A 14,528-nucleotide genomic window follows, 5' to 3' on the forward strand; every position below is an offset into this window, starting at 1 on the left:
TCGCATATTAGGAGGATATATATATATATATATGAACTTAGTTAGGTATTTGCAAAGTTTTAAGGTTTGGGCTTAAAAGGATGTTCATAAATATTGTTATATGAACTTTGTGATGTTCGCAACAAAAAAAATGTGTGAATCTCCTTTTAAGTGGGAGTTTGAGATACCTGATGAGCGAAATGATATATCATGCAAACTTTGTGAGTTTCGCACATGTGAAGGGTAAAAAGGTCCTAACAACGTTGGCTATTTGTGGTTTTGGTCATTGGGTAAAATTTGAAAATTTGTGGGGTTTTTAGGAAAATGTATCATTTTTACCATACGATATGATCATTTTTCATATAAAATTTGTGTTCAGTTGCCATAATTTTTTACTTCTTTAGATAAATGCATACCTTCAAAAAATGATCTATTTGAGTTTCTCTTTATATCACTTAACTATATTTAACTCTTTAAATTGACATTTCCTGCATTTCTTTTTGTCTCTATGAGCTTGATTTCAAAGTAGTAATTAGAGAGAAACAATAAAAATTGAAGACAAATGGATGAGATGTGGACCTATACCTAACCACTTTGACAATTAATAATTAGCAATTTTGTGAATATGTGAAGTCAATCCATCACCAACACTTCATAGTCGAGTTTTTCAAAATCATTATCAGTGAGTTTTTCAATTAACACATCTTTAATTGTTGAACCAGTTTTTTTTTTTAAACAGGAGTTTGAATCAATGTTTTTTTGAAGCATTGACATGAGTTAATTGTTTTATGGAAGAATTACATGATTTTCAAGTTATCTTTGCATGTTCAATAGCCTAATTTATTTTTTTCTTGTTTAAATCATTTGTGTGTGAGTGTCTGTTTGTCTAACTAGTTATCCTAAATCATTTGTTTCCTTGACAATTTGCATATCTCTATCGTCCAATTTGGTTATTTATCTGTTGTGTATCTTGTATTATAAACATGTTTAGGGAACACTATTTTTTGTTATTTTCTTAACAATTTAAGTTTTTGCATTGTCAATAGGTTACTTTGTTTGTTTTTTACAATGCTTTTTCAATAGCCCATGTCCTGTCTTTGTTGCTCGCTTGCTTATCTATATCCTCTGTTTTGTTATTGTAAGAAATTTTGAATTTGTTTATTATAATATAGCGACTGAGAAAATTGTCTTGGAGGGAGTTACACCCACACCATCTGCTGGTATTGGAACACAACAAAAAAGCCAAAGAAGAAAAATTATACACTAGGTGATACTTTCTACTTTGAAATACGAAGTAGACTTGACACGTGGGTAGAGAGAGAGCTTGTTTAGTGATCAAAAGTTTGGGTGTTAGACATTTTTCAAAAAAAATGTAGTATCACTAGGCTTTAACTCAGAGATCTGCCCTCAACCTTACAACAACTGACACTTTCAGCATGTCACAAACAACAATTAATACTTTCATCATGGCCCAAATCTAAGGTTGAATCTGCAAAAAATGTTAACGTGTATGTGGCTACAATCATGTCTCTCATCCCAAAAGCATCTAAGGAGGGGGAGGGGGACTTAGTGGCAAAAAAGTTTGAGCCATTGGCTCACTCTAATGTTGTTGCTGCTAATAATGTTGTTAAGTACCTACACCTCTAGGCGTGAAGTGTGCACCTCAGGTGAGGTGAGCCTTCATGCCTCGAGGTGCAACATTGTGATGTTAGTTGATATGAGGCATGCACCTTAGTGTGTGAGGCGCAACCTCTCTTGAGGTGTGTGCGTTATGGAGAAGTCCATGCCTCATATGCATGTCCATAAAAATGTAACTTTGACTATTTGAGATATCACGTATTCAGTGAATACTATTCACGTTGGCAAATTTAGAATGAAATGTCTCTATTGTCATCACATAACTCCAAGTCCCTAAAATTAGAATGAAAGGTGAAGCATTAGAATAGAAACTCAAAAAAGGCAAAAAAGGATAACTAAAAAGGGTGAATGTTTTTTTGCCTTTTATTTCTTTTTCTTTGTCATTTAGGCTTCCTCTTCTTGGTATATTAGGCAAATCTCTCTTTATGTTTTTGGCACATTAGGAAACGTCTTTTGCATCTTTGCTGGCACTCAAATTGAATGAGGGCAAACCGACAGAGTTGTGCATGATGGAAGGTCAATCTTGGCCAAACAAAACTAGGTTTGCAATAGTTCTAAATGAGGGAATACACACACAAGCATGCACACACACATATAGAAGGAAATCAAGAAAAAATATGTTGTTCTTGTTTCACATATGATAAGAAATAAATTAGTTTCACACATCATATATTCTTGTTTCATATTTATGAAAAAACAAATCACTCAATACTATTGAATCAATACATCACATGAATAGAGTTATGAATGGTGAAAGAAATAGATTAGTTTATCATGCCACATTGTCAAAGTCATAATTATGCAATTAGTTCTCTATGTTTTTATTTAGATATCATCTTTATTTAATTTATGTTAGATTCTATATTCTTATTTTTGTGTAGCTTATGACTTAAAAAATGATGAGAAAATATCCATCTTGGGCTCATTGTAAAGAAGAAGACCATGATAATCTTTCAAAAAAGGAAAATTTGATATGCAATTACTGCAAACAAAATATTAAAGGTGAAGTGGCTAGAATGAAACAACATTTAGTTGAAACAAAGAAGGGTATTATAGAGTGCTCAAACGTTAAAGAGGATGTAAAAATGATTATTTATGAAATATTTTAAGCGCCAAAAAGAGGAGAAACAAAAAGAAGATTATCTTTTAGAGATTGGCAAAGATGAAAGTTTTTACAAGTCAGGATCAAGTAGAGACGAGTTTGCACCTCTTAATGGCATTAAAATTAAAAGCTCACAGTCAAAAGGCCCCATAGACCAATTTGCGAATGTTGAAGCACGTCAAACAACACTAAATAATGCTTTCAAAAAGGAAAAGAGAAAGGAAGTTTGTTGTGCCATATGTTTTTTTTTTGCAAATGCATTACCATTTAATTTATGCAATAGTCCGTATTTTGAGCTAATAGGTGAAGTTGTTGCAAATTCTAGGCAGAGATTCAAAGCACCAAGTTATCATGAAATGAGAACTTGGATTCTAAAAGATAAAGTGCATAAGACTTAAGCAATTATAAAAGAATACAAGAAATCATGGTAGAGTACTGATTGTAGTATAATGGTATATGGTTGGACTAATGACAAGTCTAAAAATTTAATTAATTTTCTTGTCAGCAATCCTTCTGGCACAGTCTTTTTAAAGTCTTATGATATAAGTGGAGTCAGGAAGGGAACTGGAAATTTGTTTAAGTTATTTGTTGAACCAATTAAAGAGGTTGGAGAGTATAATATAGTCCAATTGATTATATATAATGCAGCAAATTATAATGTTGTTGGCTTGAGGTTGAAGGATAAGGGGGGGTTTAAACATATTTTTTGCACATCTTGTGCAACACATTGTATAGATTTAATTCTTGAAGACATAGGTAAGATACCTTTACATGCAAAAGTGTTGGAGAAAGCAAAAGGTGTAACAAAGTATATATATGGTCATGCTTGGGTGTTGAATTTAATGTGAAGATATATAAACAACAAAGAGTTTCTATGCCTGATTATTAGTTGTTTTGATGCATCTTACCTCACTCTTCAAAGCATTGCTGCAAACAAACAAGCATTGAAGTCTATGTTCTTAACTAGAAATTTTCAAACAAGCATTTATTTTGTCAAAGAAAAGAGGCAAAAAAGTCACACATTGTTACTGAAGATCAAAGATTTTGAAAATATGTATCTTATATTAGCAAAGTCACATTGCTTCTAGTGAAATTCTTGAGGAGGGTTGATTCATATGGCAAGCCAGGGGTTTCTTGTTTAATGATATGGGAAAGGCAAAAGAATAAATTGCTTCTAGTGTGGACAATGTTGAGAACAAATACATGCATATATGGGAGATTATCGACAACAGAAGGAATGGTCAATTACACCAAACTTTACATGCAGAAGGGTACTTTTTAAATCCATATTTCCATTATGATGATGATTTTACAAAATATTTGAAAATCAAGTATGGTTTTATGGATTGTTTAGAAAAAATGGTTCCCAACTTAGAGGAACATTGTCAAATCACAATTTAATTGTCTACATTTAAAAAATGCAATTGGTTTATTTGGTAGGCTAGAAACTGGTGGTACAAGAAAGCGAAAAAACCCTGGTATGTATTCATTTCCATTTGTTTTTACATATTGACTTGCTTTGATTTATAGTTGCATATAATTCATATTTTATTATAAATATTTATCTTCGATTGGTGGAACACATTTGGTGATGAAACAAAAGAGTTTAAGATTTTTGTAATTTGTGTTTTCAATCTTACATGTAGTGCATCGGGTGTGAGCACAATTGGAGTGCATTTTTAATGGTAAACAATAATTAATAAAACAATCTATTTCTTTGTTAGTATTTTATTTTATTATAATGATAATGTAATCATTACTTAATATTTGCAAAAATATAATTATAAGTTCATACAAAGAAACAAAACCATCTTGAGCAAGAAAAACTCAGTGCCTTAGTATTTCTTATATGTAATATGAAGTTGAAGGAAAGACATCTAATAAGAAAAATGGTTGATGATCCATTAACTCTTGATTACCTTGATTCAAATGATGAGTGGGTTGTGGAAAAAGAAGAACCAATTTTTTTTTGACAAATCTTTCTTTATTAGAAGATTATTGGCTAGATCCAAGTTTTGGTATGAATGAAATAGTTGTCACTCCTTTTGAGGGTTCATCAAGTGGAATAAAAAACACGAGAAATTCTGCAGCTTCCAAAAAAATGTCAACTAGAAAGGTATTTTTTGGTATTTTTTACATGATCTAGCAAATTATTTTTTATTATTAAGATATTTATTATTAATAGTATTCTTTAATGAAGGCAAAACAAAACAAATTGAAGAGTTGAAAAATGAAGAGTGAATGATGATGAAACAAAAGATGAAGAACATATTCCTTATATGGACGATTCAAATGATGACAAACTATCTCACTCTAGTGTTGAAGGAAGTGATGAAGATGCAACTCAAGAAATGCCATGACGAAACATTAAGTCTACTAAAGTTGTAATTTTTATTTTATTTTTTCTTACATATTGATTGAAAATCTTGTCATGCATATTTTTAATTTACTTATGAATTGAGATTTGATTAAAAAACTAATGGTATTATTTTAATTAGTTAATATATGCTATGTTAATTTTGTTTTCAATCTTACTTTAAAAACAAGTTGGATCCTTTAGTTATGTTTTTAGGGTGCAAAGAAAATTTCATGTCTATGTGTTTGAATGTACTTTGTGTGTGTGTGAATGCGATTTTTTTTACGTGAAAATTTGTATCGTCTCATAGGTTATTGATGGTAAAATACATAATTATTTGCTTACTTTTTATTTTATTTTATTTTATTATATAGATGCATGTTTTTTTTATCTTGTATTACTCATTGTTGTGATACTTGCACTTCAATGCCTTGATACTTATTGTAACGCTTTGCCTCACCTCGATGCTTTTAACAACCTTGCTTGCTAACCTCAATGCTTGGCTAAATGAAGCTAGAGACACAACCACCTGCAATGGCAGTGTCCCGATGGAGATGGAGAGTGTGGAGTGTGTGTGTATGTGTGTGAAATATGTTTGTAAGACAACTAGGTTGTGTATTGCAAATCATTGATTAATTGTGAATGCAGGATTCATAATGACAAGATTTAGAAGATCCAACAAGTTGCATGCATTGATTATACTGGTTTAAAGCATACGACTCATAACTATAACTAACTTAGGAAGCGAAGGACAAGTTGGATCAAATGCATTTCCGAAAATTCTTGAAGATCACAACATAGAACATCAATCACAGTATCTTAGAGGCTATTGTGCAGTTTTGAAATCTGGCAACCAACACATTCCAGTTCAAAAATATTGAGATAACCATCATGTTGGATGACATGACACAAATCATCAAATTTAAATGCCATATAGAGCCAGTGAGTGTACATCAATGGAGATATTTTAAGAACACTTTAGATGTTTATTTACAAGTGGATAAAGATGTGTTCAAAGGTGAAATGCTTAATTTATCATGGTTGAAAAAGCACTATGAACCCAACAGGACGAGGAGAAAGAAGAAGCTACAGTGTGTTGGAGGGAAGGACAATGATAGAGTGGAGAAGGAGGTGAGCATTTTTGTTGTACTTCTTTGGCACAAGCATATTCATCGACATTAGAGGTAAGTCGATCCATAAATTGCACATTCAACAATCAAGACCTGAATTGCATCGATGAATATGCATGGAGAGTAATCTCACTTGCACATCTATATGCAATTTTGAGTAACATGAGGCATAAAAGAAAAAAATATCTCTGTCATGTTGGTGTTGTTGGAGGTATTCGTTTCATTGTACCTAAACTTTTGATTTAGACTTAAACATTATTTAATATTGTTGATGTACTATATTATATATTAATTCATATTAATCCTTGTATTGATCCTTGCAGGTTTGTATATGGAGCACATATTCATTGAAAGGCCCCTCATATGTGATTGTCTCCCTAAATTTTCACATGTTGCAATATGGAGTTAGTCATATAATGAAAAGAATGCGAACGATCAAAGCGCATTGTGTACTCACATGGGAAGGACTCATAGTGTTGCATCGTTGCACAAGCTGAACAGGGCACGTTTAAGTATTCTTGAAAAAAAAATCTATATTTTTATAAATAATGTGACATAAGACTAACCATGAATGCAACATCATTTTGTAGGTTACAAAGACACGGAGGAGACAAAGAATCAGAATGTGGTTGTGAAAGCGAAGCACATTGCGCGGAGGGACATTTGGTTGCACAACATAAATAAAGTTGAGCGTCAAATAGTCAACCAAGTGGTCAGACATGTTGGGTTTGTTCAACAATCACCTCGTGGCCTTCACACAGTTAGCATAATCATCTTGGGCATAATGAAGGATCGAGCGAAGGATTACCCCATGTTGTTCTTCTCTAAACTTGAAGATTGGTGCGATGATGACGAAGACATCAACTTATCATTCATGGTATGTGCCAGTGAGGAAGAGGATGCTACTTTTGATAATTTGCAGTTTGCAAGCAGTCCCTCAGTAATAAGGTGTACTAAGGAGGAGGAAGAACTTGGAGCGAGGAGTTCGAAGCACAGAAGAGCTGCAAGTAGAGTGAATGCATAATTTACTCTTGCAATGGCTGAAAACTGCATATTGATGGAGCTTCTTCAAGCAAAGGAGTTCATTATACAAACTCAAGCTCACATTATCGCTAATGATAATAAAATCATCGAGGTGCTATGAACGATAATAAAATCATCGAGGAGCTACGAATGTGTTTGTCACATCTACAACAATGACTTATGTTTTATAAATTATGGTAATTAAGTGAATAATATTTGTTGTAAATAATTATAAATGAAATTATAATTAATTTTGTGTTTAACAATTTAACTTTGAATTACGAATGAATGTATATAGTTTTGTATTTAAATACCTATAACACTTTAATTAGTTTGAATGTATGCCAAGTTTGAATTGTATACACCTGTGTGATTATAACAATTTAACTTTGAATTGCGAATGAATATATATAGTTTTGTATTTGAATACCTATAAAAGGTGAATTGTGTATCTAATGTAAATTTGAATATTATACATCAATTATGTATCTGTTGTAATTTGAATTACCTGATATAAATTTGAACATTACATATAAATTGCATATCTATTGTAAATTTGAATGTTATCATATGTAAATTTGAATTTTATAGGTAAATTGTGTATCTGTTAAATTATAATTTTGAATGTTACATGTAACTTCACACAAAAAACGTTTGCAAACAATGACCAAGATTTGCGATGATGTATAAGTCCGCAAAAAAGTTTTGCGAATGACTAATATTTATGAAACATAAGGACATTAGGAGCTTTCGCAACAAAACATATGCAAAAAATGATTGTATTGTATGAAAAAACAATGCATTAGAAAATATCCCACAATTTACCAAATCTTTTAAATGGATAATTCTATAGTTTCCCACTTTTTTTGGATGCTTTTACTTCTCATAGTTGTGGATTTCTGATTTTTGCAGGTCATGACACTAAAAGTGGATGGACCCACAAAACTCGTCAACAAAATCACAGCAGAGGTTATGATATTCCAAAAAAGATTGTGAAATTTTAAAACACTCGTGAAACTCATGACAAATATCGCAAAGCACATTGCGAAAATTCTTTAAGTATTACGGAAGTTTGTACCTTGTGAAATCTCAAAAAAGTATCACATGAGGTACTGCAAAATTACGAAAAACTTGTGAAAGTTTATACCTTGTGAAATTTCAAACTAGTATCACATAGGTATTATGAAATTCCTTTTTCTTGCAAAATTCTATTATGTATAAATGATACTTTATTTTTTAACCTCCTTATTTGCGTCCTGATGCCCTATTTTTGCAACCCTAGAGTTATTATGGTCCTCAACCCTTTATTTGCATATGGATGCCATATATGGATGTAATCTTGAAAAATAAATAAAAACTTGGATCTTATTTGGATGTAAAGTTCATTTATGGTTCTATTTAAAAACATGGTTATAATTTTTCATGTAAGTTTGACATAATTTGTAGTTGTTCTGTTATGTTTGTGGATGAATTTTAGTTATAAATTTTAGTGTTATTTGTATGTATTGTTAAATAGTTAAACAAGCATATCTATTATCTAATAATGGAATTTAAAACAAAAGTATCACATAAGTAGGAAGTTCACATATTTTGAAAAGAAATTTGCATATATATATATATATATATATGAATTTGTATAGAAAATCATGATTATGTGTGACTTGTTCTTTCATAAAATGTTGTCGCTCATACATTGCATTCATTTTATTCTTTCACAAAATGAAGTCATTCATACATTGCAAACATTGAACCATGAAATTGAGAATATTAAACATTGAAAAATCATGATTTGAACTTGAAAAACACTTGAAACATCATTTGAAAACTTAGGGTTTTCAGAAAATCACTTTCTCAGAAAGACTTAGAAAATTCTCAGAAAATCGATTTCTCTAAATTGGAATTGGAAAATAAGTCAGAAAAATGATGCAAATTGAATGAAATGAATGAATGAATATGAATTTGAAAGATACTTTCCGAGGAATTTGAGAAAATCCTTTTATATTTTTTTTGAGAAACACAGTGCATTTTGAAGTTAGCCTAAGAGTGTAGGCTGAACGTGGCTAATACAAAGATAAAAAATCTGGGTTTCATTCGTATTCTGACTATGGCCATAAATACGAATTCCACCGAGTTTGTCAACTCCGTAAGAGCTTGTGCATGTGTCATTCGTGTCAATCATAGTGGATTTGAGAAAATGCATGAATTATCATTCATCAGATATTATAATTTATGAAAGCAAACTATATGCAATGCAATCATATTCTATGCAGGAAATGTAACTCTTATTCCAAATATTACATCTGATATTACATTGAATTGAATAAAAGAAAAATAAATGGAAACTTTTTCTTGAATATCCCTGCAAGACTAGAAAACAAGTTGGCACAAAAATGTAGGCATTTCTGGATTTATCCGATAATATAGAGAAATTATCGGATTTTATCCAGATATAAACCCTGATTCATACCTCCCTGATATAAACATGAGAAATAAATGATGAAAATGGATTGAAAATATGAAAATAAGATTTGGAAATTCGAAATTGGGATGAAAATGACCAAAATGCCCCTGACAACAAGACTATGGCCTTCAAATCAGGGTTTTCAGAAAGATATTATGTAAAATGAGAGCTTTAAAATTCAAATGAAGATAAAATTAAATACAAGATGATATGATATGATTATATACATGAAAATATGAAAAATGAAAGTTTGGAATTTCGAAATTGAGGTGAAAATGACTAAAATCCCCCTGATAGCAAGACTATGGCTTTGAAATCTGAGTTTTCAAAAATAATTTTTGTAAAAATAAGGATTTTAAAATTCCAACAAATGCAAATAAAGTTAAAATCTAATATAATATGATATGAGATGATTATATACATGCTAAAACCCTAAAAATGCAAAAATATCACAAAAAACACTGAATTTTGCCTAAATTTCTCTTTTGATTTTAACCGTTTAACTAGCTTATATAGCAAATGAACTTGGAATTGCTCCAAATTTGGCATGGACACCTAAACTAATCCTAAGAATAAAATGAATTTCGAAAATCCATTTTTTGGTATTTTTCAATATGAAAATTCAAAAAAAAAACCAACAGTTTTATCAAAACCCTGAACGATTTTCAAAAATCTCATATTTTTACTCAAAAAGTCCAGGCGATTTCCCTTTTCTTACCTTTCCTCTTGATCTCAAATTTTCAGCTCTATCCTGCCTGTAATTTTTCAAATATTCAAATCTTGTCTTCCAAATTCTATCCAAAATTTTCATCTCTTTTATCATCCTCAGTATATCGTTCATCATTTACGCTCATACATTTTGCATTCATTCTATTTTTTCATAAAAGAAGTCATTCATACATTACATTCATTCCATTCTTTCACAAAATGAAGTTGCTCATACATTTCATTCATTCTATTATTTCACAAAATGAAGTCTCTCATACATTGTATTTATTCTATTCATTTATAAAATAAAATTGTTTTATACATTTTGCATTGATTTCATTCTTTCACAAAATAAAGTCACTCATATATTGCATTCATTCTATTCTTTCATAAGAATGTTGCTTCTCACTGCCTATTTGATATAGAAAAAATAGAGTATGTGCAGAGGTACCTCCATCTCCATGGCATGAAGAATGCTCAATTGTACCACATCTTTGATAGGGTGAAAACACAGTATACCATTATTGATTCAACATTTTTTGTTGTTCTCTTTATTCTTCATATCTCATCCATACCATGTGACTGAACGAACACAGATTGTGAGATACGTCGACTCTATATCATCATCGTTCAACACATCTTTTTAACTATCACAGTTCATTAAAGCAGATGCCTTCCACATCATCATCCTTCGTGATCTCTATGATGATAATGTAGAACTCATGAACAACTCGCAGACTTTTGGTTTTCTATCTCACTTATACCATAAGATCTCACTGCCGAGGCTTTTAACAAAAAAACTCACCGTCGATGAAGTCTCATCGATCTTTTCACTGTCGATGCTTCTGTCGAAAAAACTCAACATTGATGAAGTGTCATTGATCTTTTCACTGTCGATGCTTTTACCAAAAAAACTCACTGGTGATGAAGTGACACCCCCCTTTTTGTCAAAAAAAACCATCATCGATAAAGTCTTACCCATGCTTTTACCAAAAAAACTCACCATCGATGAAGTATCACCCATGTTTTTTCTAAAAAAAACTCATTGTCGATAAAGTGTTGCCCATGCTTTTATCAAAAAAACTAATTGTCGGTGAAATGTCGCCCATGCTTTCGGGGTTTACCACTACTGGTGAACCGATGTCGATGAACCACCATCTATAAGGGATTTTTATAAAGCCTGAATGTCAACAAAATGTACTTGGAAGATCACTGAAAGGATTGAGGACCACCGATTATGGACCAAAAGAACCCTACAATTGTGAAAACAGGGCATCCAGATAAAAAAAGGGGGTTAAGAAACGAAGTGCCATTTATATAAAACAAAATTTCGCAAGAAAATGGAATTTTGCAATACCCCTACGAAACTTGTTGGGAATTTTGCAAGGTGCGGACTTCTGCAACACTTAATGGATTTTTGCAAGGTGCATTGCGATACTCATCATGATTTTTGCAAATACTTTAAAATTTGTTGATGATATTGCAAATTTGCATCTACGAGGGGTAAAAGCATACAAAAAAGTGGGAACCTTTGAAATTGTCCATTTGGTGGATTTGGTAATTTGTGGGGCAATTTTTAAAATGCATTATTATTGTCGTGCAATGTGGTCATTTCCCAAAAAAATATGTGAATTTTCTTATAATGAACCATTTTTTCCCCTAAATATGCAAATTTTATCCTAAATATGTGATTTCAGCTTAAATATACAATTTTCTTCATAAATAAGTGAATTTCATCCTAAATATATAACTTTTCTCTCAAATATATGATTTTCTGCTAAATATGTGATTTCATCCTAAATATGTGAATTTTATCCTAAATATATAATTTCATCTTAAATATGCGATTTTCATCATAAATATGTGATTTTCTTTTAAATATGCATTGCCTAAAACATCTATCCATATGTTTTGGCCATCTAATCTTAAAGAACAACTATATTGTTATATCATTGTCCCTTCAACATATTCAGTTTTATAAGACAATAAAGCCATAAATTCCTTATAACTACTATTTTTGAGTTCACTATAAATCTCAAAGTAGGGTGATTAGTGTTACGATAATATACTTAAACCCTTGTAGAGGTCATCATTAACTGCTTACACCAACCATATTAATTGCTTACAACAACCACACAACATATCATTCATCTAATGAAAATAACATGGGAGAAAATGTCATCCATATATACTTCATACATTCAATTAACATAACTACTTGCAACAACTACTCTAAAAACCAACTACACACAATAACACGCTAACCCTATTTAATGCTTGTGTACAATGAACCCTAACCCCATTACACCAACACAAAAATATCAAATATTAACTAAAGGATAAACAAATAAACATTAATCATCAACAACATAAACAAATATATATCTATGAAAAAAATCTTAAATATTATAAACCCTAAATGATAAATGTGTTGACATATTAAATAAAACACATAAAAAATATCCACAACAACAACCATACATAAATACACATAGGGATATTAAATGCTCATATCTACAAAAAAGGGAAAAGTTCAGAATAAAATAAAATGTTATACATATATATTCTTTACATGAAACTCACCTTTTGACTAAATCGAGGAATTCGATGAAAAGAATACTGCAACTTTATTGGAATGTAGCAAAAAAAAATCACAGGAATCACATGGTATGTCACAAAAAAGGAATTCTGTAGAAAAAATGATGAGGGTTCTAGAAATAAAAGGGATAAGTTTTTTTCTAGAAACAAAAAAACAACTTTATATATAACGCCCCAAAAATTTATCAAAAAATTTTAAGTTTTTTTTTTAATTTCTACTTATTTTTTTGCAAATACAATGAAATAGTGGATTTAAATTAGATACAAACTTTGGGTGAGTTACAATAAACCCAAACACAAACACACTACTAGATTTAAAGAACTTAATTCATAAAATGAATTAAAACCAGTACTCAATAAATTCAGATTTTATAAATCGCAAACAAAATTCTAACTCAATATAAATAATATCCCAAACAAGCTGGATTCCTTATAAGAGAACGATGATGATCTGTCTGACGCCGTCGAGCAACCCGCCATCACGCTAGCTCATGCATTATTTATAAAATTTTAAAGTATTGGGTATTAAACCACAACCTCAGTAGGATACACCAAATGACATAAACATGGATAGAGTCTAAACACAAGAGATACACACAGGTCCATGTTCAAATAAATAATCAAATCATGCAACACAATACATAAACATAAACACATTTTACAAATTCACAACTAAGTCATGATTATAGTTAATATTCAAGATAAGTATCTTAATATGCACAATTTCAAAGGTAAACAAACCATTCATAATAAACCCTCCATGCATACACAGTTTGTACTAACGCCAATGAGTTTGCATTTTAGAATTTTATTTTCCTTTTCTTGATTTGAAGGGTACATACTCAGGGATTCTAACTTTGATTCAACCAAGTCGATGGGGGTGTCTGTTATTCCATGTAATTTATTATCCACATTGATTAGAAAAACTTGCAAACTCCCCTCAGAGTTTTTCACTAGAGCAGTCTATACAACACCAATTCCTACTTTGCAAATATTCAGGACATACCACCTAGGCCACACGGTAGTCCAGCCCCTACGGCCCATGATTGGGGACCAATAGAGACACATAGCTCTCCAAAGCAACAAAAAGTCGACCGATCGAGTATACATCCACCCTCTCCAAGGCTGTCATGGGTTTGAATGGGTCACTAAGTGTTATTTAAATTTAGGCTTATAAATTAATTTCAAGTGTTCTTAGCACCGAGCTCCCTAGCCCAAGCTCCACTTAGCAATGCTTCCATAATATAAGGTCGTTCATTAACTCATTCAAAAGCACGTAGTACATACCCCACCTATGGGTAACTTTGAACTCTTCCTCAATGAGGCTTATGTGAATAAGTGTATGTTTACTATATTTTCTTTTTCGCTTAGTTCCCAACAAGCACTCATGGGTTCCATTGAACTCGAGCTCACTCACGAGCCATACATATGCCCCATTCCATATATTTGATGTATAATGTTATAAAATCACAACTTGAGACAATAACGCAGAACAATGTATTTCATATGTCAAATTTACCTCATTAGGCTCAT

The sequence above is a fragment of the Nuphar pumila genome, chromosome 3 (assembly GCF_984573655.1).
Source record: "Nuphar pumila chromosome 3, dmNupPumi1.hap1.1, whole genome shotgun sequence".
NCBI lineage: Eukaryota > Viridiplantae > Streptophyta > Magnoliopsida > Nymphaeales > Nymphaeaceae > Nuphar > Nuphar pumila.